At 52.8% G+C, this 13,079-nt stretch overlaps 1 protein-coding gene across 24 annotated transcripts in view; it reads right to left on the bottom strand.

The window, feature by feature from the left end:
- Window positions 1-13,079, bottom strand: part of Rbfox1 (RNA binding fox-1 homolog 1) — a 2,023,047-nt gene that overhangs the window by 1,644,972 nt on the left and 364,996 nt on the right. The gene's annotated exons all lie outside the window — the stretch shown is intronic.

Genomic DNA, 13,079 nt, shown 5'->3' with positions numbered 1-13,079 from the left:
GTTGATAGACCTTTACTTTATTTGTTTATATGCTGTACTGAAAATCCAACCCAGTGCTTCACACATGCCAGGCAAGTGCACTACTGCTGAGCCCCAGCCCCGGCCACACTAACAAGAAATTTTTAAAAAGAAACAGAGCAGACACTTGCATGTGTCATGGCTGCAGCATGTACACCTGGTGGAGAGGAGTAACGGGGCAAGTGAACCAGACGCAGCACCCAGCTTCACCTCTGCACACTCTCACGGTCACCTACAACACATGCCCTCCACCTGGACTAACTACTCTAAGTCCCACGAGTGGCCAGCTGGTTTCACGTCTCCACGCCTTTGCCTCCACTGTGAAATTGCTCATGGGGGCCACTTTCATCCTTTGGAACTGGGCTCCAACATCTTTGCAATGAAGCCTTCTCTGACCCTTGAGGGATTTATGCGAGGAGAGGTGGACCTGCCTTCAGTTGGCTGTACTATAAGGCGCTTCATTGCCTTATCTATAGCATTACTAATGACAACAATAATTGTAGTAACACTTATGGACCAATCACTTCATGTACATCATTTGTATGACTTTCACAACAATCCAATCAGTCCTGTTAATCTGTTTTTCATTGAGGAAATGGAGACTCAAGAGAGGGTGAGCAACGTGTCCAAAGTCATGAGCATTTATGTACTGGAACCGGGATGCAAACCCACACTGTGTGCTTTATATATTCCCAGGGTCTAGCACACAGTAGGTGCACAATAACTACCATGGGAGAGAAAGTGGTCCACATTTACTGAAATCCTCTCCTACTGTGTCCCATCCAATTACACTCAAGCAGGTGGGGTGTGGATGGTGTCCCAGAGTCTGTCCCCTTGTCCTAAAGCCTGTGACTTAGCTAGAAGTCAGTGTTTCCTCAGGAGCCCATCACACAGGTCAGTGTAATAATTAATGACTATCTGCCCATGTGACTGCTTATTGTATTTTAGCTTAATTCCAATAAAATCTAAATGGTCTATTAATTTTCCTAATAAATTTAGATATGGCCTCTGACCACAATTTGGCTTTGATTAGCTAGCAAAATATTTGAAGATGGGCCAAGCTGGCTCTTTCAAATATTTCAAGTAAATAGCACTTAAGTGGATTTAGGGTTTTCTGCATCGGCTTATGGCTGGGCTCAGCAGTGAGCCAGGGAAGCGGGTGCTTCGGCACAATTGGTCCCCACAACCCAGAGCTAAGCCACCGGGAGAACCCATCATTGTGAGTGCCTGAAGCCCTTTGTGACCAAGAGGAGGAGGGACAGAGTGGCGGGGTAAGGTCTGAGTGCTCCCACCAGTGTCCAGGATCTGGCTGCAGACAAGACTGTGTGAGGCCACCCGTCCCCAAGTCGGCCCCACTGAGATACATGACGTGACCTCCAGCCCCAGGGCCCCAGGGGAGGGGCAGAGGGGGTTCCTCCCCAGGCTTCCCGAAAGCCCACTCCCGCTCCTCCTTCAGGTCTCTGTGAGCCACCACTGCGGTCCCACCCCCACCTCCCCACAGAGGTCCACCCCGGGAGCCAGACTTCACCACGGAGCCCCACTAGCCGCGGCCTCCGTGCAGAGGAAGACAAGGTCCAGAAGGGCAGAGACCCGCCCAGTGCATGGGAACAAGGGGTGCCAATAGTCACCCACCAGCAGAGGCTGGGAGAGGAGGTGACGGTGGACTATGAGGCTTGGACAACAGAACAGGGGTCTGGAATCACAGAGCTCCTGCTCACGGGCGAATGCGGATAAGTTACTTCTCGGTGTCGCGGTCTCTTCATCTGTACAGCGGGGCTAATGTCAGCACCTTAGGGTAAGGTATCTAATGAGCACTAGCAATACAGCACTCAGCACAGCATGATTAGCACTCACCAGCGGCTGATTTCACCATCACTGTCGCCACCATCTTCATCGGGAGCAGACACCTGGACACTCCTGAGACTGCCTCACCCTGGCCACCTCTGAACTCTCCCCTGTGGTACGACCACCCCTTCCTCCTGTATCTGAACCCATATGCGACTTCTGAGGCCGTGGATCATGCACGATCCCTCCATGTGCCAGGGCTTTCAGGGAAGAGGGTACTCCATCGCTGGTCCTGATGTGGGACTGACCAACCCAATCCGTATGCCCTGCCCTTGGCCATGGATCAGCATAGGCTGTCTCTGTCCCCTGAGTCATCTGCATCTTCCAAGTCTCAGACCCCACCCTGTGTGGGCTGCGTCCAACTCCCTCCACATCCACATCTTGGCTTTTCAGAACCCAGCCCCAGAGGCAGGAGACTCCCTTGATGTTGGGGTTCACTGTTCCCAACTCTGGTCCTGAGAATATAGGGACGCTCTGTGACAGCTCACTAAAAGCCCACCATGCCATCACCAGGAGAAAGAACTCTGCCCCATGCCCTGAAAGATGATAGGCAGGACCCCCCAGGACCACTCCGATACTCTGTAGGAAGCCAACTTTAGCACCTTTGACTTTGAAAAGGTGGGCTGCAGAGGCAAGCAGTGACCTGGGTCCCCCTTGTCACTGGTAGTGTGATGAAGGAATGAACTCACTGGAGGATGAAAAGAGAGGTGCAGCCCCAACGGCTTCAGAAGGCAGGAGGAGGAAGCAGGGGCTGCCCCATGGAGGGAAAGAAGGGGACAGAGCCACATATCTAAAACTGGAGGCCCCGAGAGAGTCGCCTGAACTCCCCAGGGACCCAGAGCTGCTCCTGAGTTGAGGTTTGCAAGAGAAATGGCTAGAAGACTGGAAGGGAGAGGTTCCAAGGAGCAGGTCTCAGTCCTTTGTGGTGACCAATAAGCTCAGTGTGGTTGACACATTGCAAAGGAGAGAGGATGGCCTTGGAGCCAGTGCAGAATCCCACCCGACCTCTGAGTCAGGTCCTGCCTGGGCACTGCAGGTGCACTGCTGCTGACCCTCAGGACCATGGGAACAGGGATGAGCTTCTCCTTTCCCAGGCAAGAACCTGAGATTCCAGTGATCTAAGGAGCGATGCCAAAGTCACTAAGAAGGGGTGGAGCCGGGTATGAACCAGGACACATGGGCGTGTGCCTCAGGGAAAGCACAGGTGTGGGATAGGGACCCCGCACCATGGGGAGGTTCCATCTCACCCAGTGCCACCAGGAGGGGATTGTGGCTTCTCGATTGCTAATATGTAAGAGATGCCACTGGTCCTACCTAGATTTAATATTGGTTTAGCCGTTAGGAGTTAATTAGATGTTCATGTTCAGTCACTTGAAATTAAACATTAGGAATCTCAGCTTTATTTGTAAGTTTCTTAAGCCATCATTAGGGTGCTCCGCTTGGCTCCCCTCCTGCCTGGCTGCCTGGCTCCTCGGGCTGGATCTCCCCATCAGCAGGCAAACTTGTCTGACCGCCTGCCTTGCCACACAGCACCTGACCCGCCCGACAGGGGGACTCCTCCAGCAGCAGGCCTGACGGCGGTGGCGTAGGCACACACGGACACATCTCAGGTGAGACAGGTCTATCCATGGCGCCAAGGGTATGATGGTGTCTGAAATACCCAGCAGGTGATGCAGCACTTGCAGCACATGACTGAGGCCGACCTCACCGTATCCCTATGGTTCCATGATCTAACCCATCAACCCTCCCACAGAAGAAGAAATGAAGCCAAGAGGTTCAAGGGCTCACCCGAGACCACACAGACTGATAATGTGAGGATCAGGGCCAGATTCCTGGGTCCTTATCTCCCTGGAAGTCTGTACGTGTACACACACACAGGCATGCACACACTATGCACACATGTACGCAGGCACGTGCACACTCACGCACATGCACGCATGGGCACCTACACCCATGTGCACATGGTCACACAGGCATGCAGACACATGCACACACTCATGCATACACACGTACACCACATGCTCCTCTGCACGGATGTACATGCACATGGATGCACACACATGCACACAACATATACCCACATGCACACTCAGATTCAGGCTCCCTTCAAACCTGGACCCCCTTCCACTGAGGTGACCGGCCTGGAGCCCCCACGTATATCCCTGGCAGCTTGCTGTGTCCCTGCTCTTCAGTAGTGAGCCAGGTAGGGGGTCTCCACCTCTTCTCAAAAAGGTGACACCACTTGTGCCCACATTTGGCTTCAGGACCCTGGCCAGCACTCCGCTGGCTTCCCCGACCTCTCAGGCAAGAAGCCTGCGCCCCAGCACCTACGCCTAAGTGCTGAATTGAAAATCAGGGTAAATCTGCACCAAGGGAGAAGTCTAATCAAGGCTCAGGTTTGCATTTCCTCCTCAATAGCATGTTGACAAAACAAGAAGAGACAGAAACAAACACGGCTGAGCTGCCTCTCAGAGGCCAGCCAGGAGGGCGGGGGCAGCACAGGTGGCCTACCGCTGCCAAGAGCTGTGCTCAGCACAGCAGGCCACACTGGCCGAGGACGCGCTCATCGGGGTTGACACGCCACCGTAGGGGAGGCCCAGATCAGCCCAATAGAGGAGGGGGCCGGGCCTGTGACTCCCCGCAGCCCCCTGCACGTGGCCAGGGGTTAAGGCTGAAGCACCTGAGGGCTGGGCTGTCCATCCAGTGCACATGGAGCTTCCAAAGAGACCAGGGACAGGGACAGGGACAGCGCTAGCTCTTTACAGAGATGCCACTCCCAGAGCACACACAATTCTTCATAGAGGGTCTTGCCCGAGGTCTTTTCACAGACCCCGACACTGGGGCTCCGGGACTTGAAGTTGCCCGTCCATGACAACCAGGTGTAAGGGAGTCAGAAACCACTCGTTCAACTTGCTGATGTAGAGAGAAGGCGGCAGGCTCCATGGAGGGGCGGGGGTCACCCTTAACGTCTCTGGTGCCCTGGGGACCCCCGGCCCCCAGGAGGCCCCAGGAAGCCCAGATGGTGGGTGTCGTCATCTGGCTGTTTGTGAAACACCCCCTTGGGCAGCGAGACAACTGTCCTTTACTTCTTTTCCCCCAGAGAACAATCTCCTTAAGTGGACACCAAGCTGGGGCCGGGGGGTCAATCAGCCACGTCCCAGGCTGGCTGAATAGCCCCCTCTTGAATACACAACGCCAAGCCTGCTTGGTGTTTCAGGTTTTGCAGCCTGAGGCCAGACAAAGCCGAGTCTGGATCCAGCACTAATTCTTATAGTATACAGCTCTGGGAAACTCGGGTACCTTTTCTAAGTCTCCTTGCTCTGGGAAACAGAGCTACACACACATCTTGCACACTCTTGAGTGCTCACTGATATCAGGCACACACTAACAAACACACTTATGTATCCATACACATCCTCAGTTGCTCAGACATCAGGTATGAATGCACACACTCCCTATATACATATGCATACACGCACTCCCTCACACACACACACGTGTGCACATAGCCTCGTTCACAGGTACACATGCACCCACACACCATGCATGTCTACATGTACACACACCCTCATACACACATGTATTACATCCACACAAACCCACACATGTAGGCATGGATCGCCTCACACACATACACACATGAGAGTATATATGTCTCGTGCACACATGTATGTACTTGCATACACCTCTCTCACACACACACACACACACACACACACACACACACGCACACCCACCCTGATACACACATGCATGGACACACACACTCACATGAATGAAGACAGGTACAAGCTTGTGAAACTCCTAAAGAGACCTCTTCCAAGTCACAATGGTGCTGTCACCTCCCCACAAGCGTCTGCCGTCACCGCTCATGGCCCCACCCACCCTCCCTCCTCCCCACTGTTGGCTCCCTGGGCTTTGGAAGTTATAATTAATTCATACTTTGGACTCTCAGGATTAGGGGGTATTATAGGATGGCAGAGCTAAGACACATGCTTCATTCTCCAGCTGCCATGTATTTAATTAGAGATTGTGATGATCCTCCTACAGGTGCTGCAGGAGACAGGAGAGAAGGTCTCGCACAGAGGACGCCGGGGCTCTGACTTTCTCCACCAGGGCAGCCCGGCCAGCTGGAGCAGCTGCAGGTGGAAGGGTCCTGCTGCCAGCCCTGGCCGTGCCTGCTGACCAGGGGCAGGGGCCTCCAACCAGGCTTCGGCCTCCTGGGACTCAGGAAAGCCTTCCCCACGGCCAGGAGCTTTCCACAGAGCTGAACTGCCTCTGAAGCCTCTGAAACTTCTTCTTTTTAAACTTTCTTGTGATTTTGGAGGTGGGTGGTAGAACAGAACACACATGAAATTCTGACCCTCTCAGGACGGGGTGTGTGTGTGTGTGTGTGTGTGTGTGTGTGTGTGTGTGTGAGAGAGAGACACTCACTGGGGAACTTCGCCATTTGGCTTTCCATTCAGGTGGGTTTGATGTTTGGAAGTGCACAATTGTTCTGTTGTAGTAAATGTCTCTAATGAGAACAGCGGTTGATAAAATTCAAAACTCCGGCTGTGAACAGAAGGGTTGACACCTCAGTCACTCCCTCTCTCCACGGGGGGGACACAGAGTGTCCTGCATGCAGTGGAGACCAGGCTGCAGCCCTGGACGTGACCTCAGAGTGGTCCCAGTCTACTCTCTGCGGTGGCATTCTGAGCCTTGGGAGAGGGGTCACAGCGGTCTTCCTCGTACCCACAAGGTCACCGTGACATTCCCAATTCTGCCAACGGGGACCACATAGCTCCTCTTCTGCCCAGCTGGCAGGAACACCAGGGATTCCTTCTCAGAGGATCAGAAGTCCTGCTCTACCTCTCTGCAGCCTCTGCCCGGCTCTTCCAGTAAAGCCCAGTGTCCCACAAGCGTGGAAAGCACGTGACATGTGCCAGAAGTCCTGCATGTTCCGCGTGGGTAAATTCACTCACCCCCAGCCACGGCCCCATCAAGCAGGTCCCTCCTGGCCATCTGGGCCGCTACAGCAACACGCCGTGTACCAGGTGGCTTCCAAACAGCAGGAATTTCTTCCTCACAATTTTGGACGTCCAAAATCCAGTGGCCAGCAGGTCTGGTCTGCTGAGAGTCAGTCCCCTGGTTCCTGGACCACGCCTTCCTGCATGGGGTCCTTCTAGAGGAGACGAGGCGGGAGCCCAGGGCCTCTGTTATGAAGGCACTAACTCCACTCCTCCACTCGTGAGAGCTGCACCCTCAGGGTCAATCACAATCCAGCTTCCTGAAGGCCCACCTCCTGAGACCACCACGGTGACACAGGGGTTTCAAGGTATGAACTGGGGGACACGATCACTTAGACCACAGCAGACCTGCCACAGTCCCTACTTGGCAGATGAGCCACACAGCACAGAGCCAGGTCCGAGCCTGGAGACTGGCCCCTGAGAGCACACACATGGGAGACCACCCCCCAGGACAGGAAGGGGCTCTGTAGGGTCAGGGACATCAGCAGGCTGGAGTTCACACAGACAGGAAGCCATCCTTCAGGTAATTCCACGGAAACGAGGGAATGCATCTGGCATATTGTTAAATAAAAAGTCAGGGGGAAATGGTGCGTGAAGTCTGAACACAATTAAGTTGAAATACGAGCAGGCGCAGCTCAGCTCTGGAGGAGACTTCACCATGATGAGGACAGAGGCAATGCCCGGCTCGTAGGAGCAGGGGGCTGCTTTTCCGCCAGTCTCTCCTGGGTTATTGCTGATGCCCACCTTTTCTTTAATGAGACAGCTAAAGACACAAGAATGTGGAAGTTCTACTATGCCAACGCACGAAGAGCCGGAAGAGCTCCTCTGCAGGGACAGCGATCAGAGTGAACGACCTAGCTGGGCGAGGGGCCCGAGATGCTTACTGGGTGGGGGCGCGAGCCATGGAGGCTTGAGACGGTGGTCACACGGGTACACCGCTGTCAGAATTCAGTGAGACGTGTATATTTTAATATCGCATAGAAATTGGATTATGCATTGTGTATCATTCATATGTAAATTATATCTTAAGTCTTAAAAATAGAAGTACAGAGCGCTAATGGTTAATCTTCTGTGTCAACTTGACGGGATCAGAGAAAGTCAATTTACTCGGTTAAACACTTCCCAGGTGTGTCTGTGAGAGTGTTTCAGGATGAGATTAGCATTTGAATCCATGGGCTCAGTACACAGTCCTCCCCAAAGTTGGCGGGCACCCTCCAATGCCCACGCGGAAGGAAAGGCAGGGAAGGAAGAACTGTCCCCCTTGCCTGCCTCACAGCTGGCCCTGGGAATCCACTTCATCTTCTGCAACATCGGCTACCCTGGTCCTCGGCCCCTAGACCTGGCCTGGATTTCGTGATAGGCTGGCCTGCGTGTCCAGCAGGTAGTTAGCAGACTGCAGGATTTCTCAGCCTCCATGACCGTAAGCCAACTCTCCATTACACACACACACACCACCTACATGTACACAGAGACAAACTGATCCATCAGTGGATACGTATCGTAGCTCTTCTGCGGGTTCTCATTCTCTGGAGAACACTAATATGCAGGAGTCTCTTGAAACAAAACCCATCTTGACACTTCCTCCTTCCTTCTCCACTACACCCTCCATGTGTCCCCCAAAATCCATGCGTGGAAACTTCATTTCCAGTGCAACAGTGTTGGGAGGGCTCGGGTATTTTGTTACAGCAGCACAAACAGACTAAGACAATCTCTCCATAAGAAACCACGTTTTCTAATTACCAACACTGTCTAGGAGGGCCATCTTGTTTCTCTGGCCAGCGTTTTCCATCCACAGCCTGGAAATTCTATGTGATGTTGCAATCCCTAGAACAGGTGTGTTGAAGTACTATCACGGAGCTCAACCCTCCAGGAAACGGAGGCAACGTGGAGGCTCCCCTTCAAACCCTGATTCTTTTTTGAACTGGGGATTCAATTTAGGGGCACTTTACCACTGAACCACATCGCCAGCTTTTTTTATTTCTTGAGATAGGGTCTCCCCAAATTGCTGAGGACCTGGCCAAGTAGCTGAGGCTGGCCCTGAACTTGCAATCCTCCTGCCTCAGCCCCCTGGTTGCTGGGATAACAAGCGCATGTTTGCAAGTATTCCAGAAAGACTTCAGACCTGTGACTCAGAGGAACCTGCATGAGTTTATCAGAAGAGACAGGAAAGGGACAAAGGGGATGAGCTGAAGGAGAGAGTGGGTCCCATTGGAGAGAAGGGACAGGGTGCTTCTCCTTCCCTCCACTTTAACAGGGGCCCCAGGGAGGTTCCCAGAGTCCCACCCAAGCCCACCTCTTGACTTCTGACGGACAGCCGAGGAGCAGCATGGACCACCTCCAAGAGAGGGTGCAGGGCTCAGAGCAGGGGTTTTAAGGAAACTGAGTCCCCTGTTTTGGCCTCTATTTCCCACCCCCTTAATCAGCTCATCAACCTTTGAATGGCCCCCGGAAGCTCTCCTTGTAAGGGTCTGGATGTTCCGGCTCTCGGAGTGATGGGGGTTGTGACATAGTCTCACTGATACCACAGGGTCCTGGAGACTTGGTTGCAAGAGATGATGACAAAGTGGCCCAGAAAAGGTCGTTTTTCTTAATGAAGGCTGGGGGGGGGGGGGGGGTTGAATGTACCAAGCTGCACCCTCCAGGAGCTAATCTGTCCTGAGGCTCCCTGTGGGCCTTGTCTTTTCCCTGCTCACCCCTATCCATGCCGAGTAGCTCTAACAGTGCCAACCACAGGACAGTTCCAGTCTAGCCTCAGTTTTTATAAATAAAGTTTTATTGGCACCTCGTGGTCACACATCTCTGATGCTTTTGTGCTACCACCAGAGGCAGAGAGTTGGGCTGGCAAAGCTCCAGATATTCACTATCTGGATCTTTACAGAAAGAAAGCTCGCCAACTGCTCCCCCGGAGAACACTGGTAAACACACGGGCAGCTTTGAGGGTGTCAGAGAGACTGAGGTGGGACAGTACCGGCACTAACTAGGCATGTTCCTCACCCCAGCGCGGAGTAAAGAACTGCCCAGCCCAGTCCTGCCCAGACCTGGAACAGCAACCCCATGGAAAACCCACTCCCGAGGCAGGTTCAGACCCCAGAGAGCAGGCTGCAGGGAGGCCTGGCTCCCAGGCGCCCCCGGCTCTGCAGGACTGCGTTCCCTGCTTAGTGAGACACACCCCCACCCTCAGCTACATGACTCCCACCCAACTTTGGGGCGCTGTTTGACAGCTGTGTCACAGGTTCCCTGAGGACCCGGTTTTAGAATCCAGGAGAAGGGTTTTAAGAGTTGCCAAACCCAAGTTTAACAGAACAAGACAGAAATACCCACCAGGGTTCTGACTTTCTCTGTCACATCCTCCACCTCTCCCAGCGGGACCCAGCAGGGTGTGCTGCCTGTCACCTTGGGATCCTCACCGTGGGGTTCGTCAAGCACTTTGGGGACACGGTGCCACAGATTCCGCCCTGCGTGGTAGACATGCGGGGAGTGCAGCTCGCAGGTGTGAAGAGGAGGAGGTGCCGCAGTGACTTGCTCAAGGTGAAGGGCCTGACCCGGGCTTAAACCCGGCCTCCTGGCGGCTACAGGCAGCTGCCCGAGAGCACAGCGGCTAAGGGAATCCAAATGCTGAGAGGCCTGTCTGGTGTCAGAATGGGTTGGGCATTGGGACGGTGGCCGGCCTAATTTAGAATTTATTTTTAAATTAATAAATAAAAATCACACATATTTATGGTGTATGCTGTGGTTTGGCTATGAGGCATCCCCCTGGCCCCCAACCAGCAGGATGTGCCGCCTCACCGCAGGCCCAGAGCATGGAGCAGGCCATCTATGGACGGAGGCCCCTGAGACCTTGAGTCCCCGCACATCTTCCCTCCTCTCAGCTGCTCCCAGTGGGTGTTCTGACCATGGCAAGGGGAAGGCCATGAAAAGGCTGTCTGTGAGGTCCCAGTTTCACCCCCATCTCTTTTCATCCCTAAGCCCTAGTAAAATACACGGTAAACCTTAGGCACATAATAATTGTTGGAGGAATCAGTGAACACATAAAGAAAATCGATCTCATCCTCTCGACCTTCCCTCTACCTAGAAGGAATGAAAATATGATAGAGATTTCTGAAGGGAAACTAGAAATAACAGCCAACGTGCCTTTCAGGCCTCCAATGCTCTCCTGAACACGACCTACTTCCGCTTGTTTATTTCTTTCAACAATCCTCTGAGATCAGTCCTATCATCGACTCCACTCATTTTCCACGGGAGGAAACTGCAGATCAAGCAGGTCCCAGCCCCTACCTGCAGCCACAGTGTGGGAAGGTAGAGGGCTGGGCTTTGCACTGGGGTCTGCAGCCTCCTTAACCACAGTGGTCAGCAGCCAGCCCCAGTGCTGGACGACAGGATCCCATCGTCCCACTGTGGGCAGGGCCCCTTCTGTAGGAACAGCTCTGGGTGCGTTTCCTGAGGCCCCACCTGAGCCCAGGGGTGAAGAGTGTTTAGCTTGTCGACATTCCAGAATCAACCCTCTCCAGGAACGAACCTGCAGATGTGCCCGGGTCTGGGCATGCGCGGATATTTGATTCTACCATTTCAATAAAACAGCTTGGGCCCCGCACCATGTCATAAATAGCTCCATAAGTCTGTAACATAACGCAGGCGGAGAGAAATACGTCTTTATGTGCTGAATGGAACTGCACGACCCTGGGACAGCTTGGGTGGCCCCTAATGAGGACACTTCTGTATGGGGTGGGGACGCAGGGCCAAGCAAGGCTCCAGCTGGAAGGTCAACAGCTGCGGGTATCCTGACATTTAAACTCAAGATGAACTGAGCTGCTTAGAGGGAGAGAGAAGGGCACGAAGACCATGTCCCTAACCTGCAAGGGATGCTCTCCCGAGGACATCCGGAGAGAGTGGAAGCCTATGGAATGGCCCCCACAGAGATGTCCTGGTCCTAATCCCTGGAATCTTAGTGAAACCACCACCTCGTATGGCCAGAGAGACTCTGCAAATGTGACTAAGCTGACTTCCTTGACCTGGGTGATTCCTGCCCTCTCCAGGTGGGCCAGTTACGAGAGTCCATGTAAGAAGGCGGGAGGATCAGAATCTCAGAGAGACTTGGAGATGCTCTGTGGCTGGCTATGAAGAGACAGGAAGGGGCCATGAGCCAAGGACCTGGGCAGCTTCTAGTAGCTGGAAGCGGCAAGGAAATGCAGTCTCCCCTGGGCCTGCAGAAGGAACACGGCGCTGCAGATACTTTGCTCTTAGGACTTCTGATTCCCAGAACTGGGAGAGAATAACTTCATTGCTGAAACCATGAAATTTGAATATTTTTTACAGCAGTAATGAACAGGGTCAGATAATTTGTACACAAGTGTACACAGTTGGCTCTAAAGTGGCACTCTCCAATGTGGCGGCCAAGAACCACACATGACTGTTTAACCTAAGGTAGTTAAATTAAAGAAGCAGTTCCTCAGTCATGCATCAAAGAAGGTCTCCTGGACAGAGCTTTTCTGGAGAGCAAACCTATGCACCTCCATACTTGCAGATCATTCTGGTGTTCAGTGGGGCCATAATTGATGGAGGCAGGTTGCCTGGGTTCAAATCCCACCTCTACCACTGTCTGGATCAGTGTCAGCTGGAGATGATAATGTCATCACCTGACTTGTGCGTATAGGGTTAGGGGTACAGCTCAGTGGTAGAAGGCTTCTCTAGCATGTATGAGGCCCTGGGTTCAATTCTTGGCACTGCAAAAAAAATAAAGTAATATTAAGAGACAGAACATGGAAACACAGGTACAATGTGCTAGCACAGTGCTGCCCTAGACACGTGGGCATTGATCAATACCAACTCTTCTTACTATTATCCTTTTTTTTCCCTTTTTAGCCAGAAGACTCATGACCAGGTCTGTTCTAGAAGGTTGAGTGAGATTCTCTCAGGCCAGAGGAACATGGGTTAAAAAGGAGCTATCATCCCAAGTGCCAAAGAAGCACGATTCTAAAAACAATTCCATGCCCCCAAAGAAAGCAAGGAATGGAAGTGTGGCCTGTAGGAAAATATTCCATAAGACACGTCCCCAGAATGCAGCACCGCAGCCGTGTGAATCCAAGTTGCAGACGTGAAAATGTTCCTCAGAAATATTTATGATGAAACTTTAGCACCGACCCAAACAGCCTTCACATAGTGAAAGGAAACCATAAATTATTTCCGAGAACATTGTAATGCCAAGGGAAC

This window comes from Ictidomys tridecemlineatus, chromosome 10 (assembly GCF_052094955.1).
Source record: "Ictidomys tridecemlineatus isolate mIctTri1 chromosome 10, mIctTri1.hap1, whole genome shotgun sequence".
Taxonomy (NCBI): Eukaryota; Metazoa; Chordata; class Mammalia; order Rodentia; family Sciuridae; genus Ictidomys; species Ictidomys tridecemlineatus.
This window is presented reverse-complemented; position numbering and strand designations above follow the sequence as displayed.